Source organism: Myotis brandtii, unplaced genomic scaffold (assembly GCF_000412655.1).
Source record: "Myotis brandtii unplaced genomic scaffold, ASM41265v1 scaffold500, whole genome shotgun sequence".
In the NCBI taxonomy this organism is placed as follows: domain Eukaryota; kingdom Metazoa; phylum Chordata; class Mammalia; order Chiroptera; family Vespertilionidae; genus Myotis; species Myotis brandtii.
In genome coordinates, this window is record NW_005369062.1 from 383,111 (window position 1) to 383,473 (window position 363).

General features: G+C 68.9%; 1 protein-coding gene across 1 annotated transcript in view; it reads left to right on the forward strand.

Moving 5' to 3' along the window:
• The window catches only part of RNASEH2B (ribonuclease H2, subunit B), a 72,725-nt gene that overhangs the window by 67,055 nt on the left and 5,307 nt on the right, over positions 1–363 (forward strand). The gene's annotated exons all lie outside the window — the stretch shown is intronic.

The window sequence follows — 363 nt, forward strand, 5'->3', positions numbered from 1 at the left end:
GGAAAACAGCCCTCAGCCCCTCACCCAGACTGGCCAGGCACCCCAGTGGGGACCCCCACCCTGATCCAGGACACCAGGACACCCAAACCAGCCAGCCCCCACCCGTGCACCAGGCCTCTATTCTATATAGTAAAAGGGTAATATGCCTCCCAGCCTCCCAGCAAGCGGAACAGCGAGGCTCCCGGCACCGGGATCAGCGTGACAGGGGGCAGCGCCCAAACCCCCTGATCGCCCTGCGACTGTGTGTGTGACAGGGTGCAGCGTCCCACCCCCCTGATCGGCCTGCTCTGTGTGTGACAGGGTGTGGCGCCCCAACCCCCCCCCCCCCCCCGGCCCCCCCCTGTGGGGGGCGGGGGGGGGCCC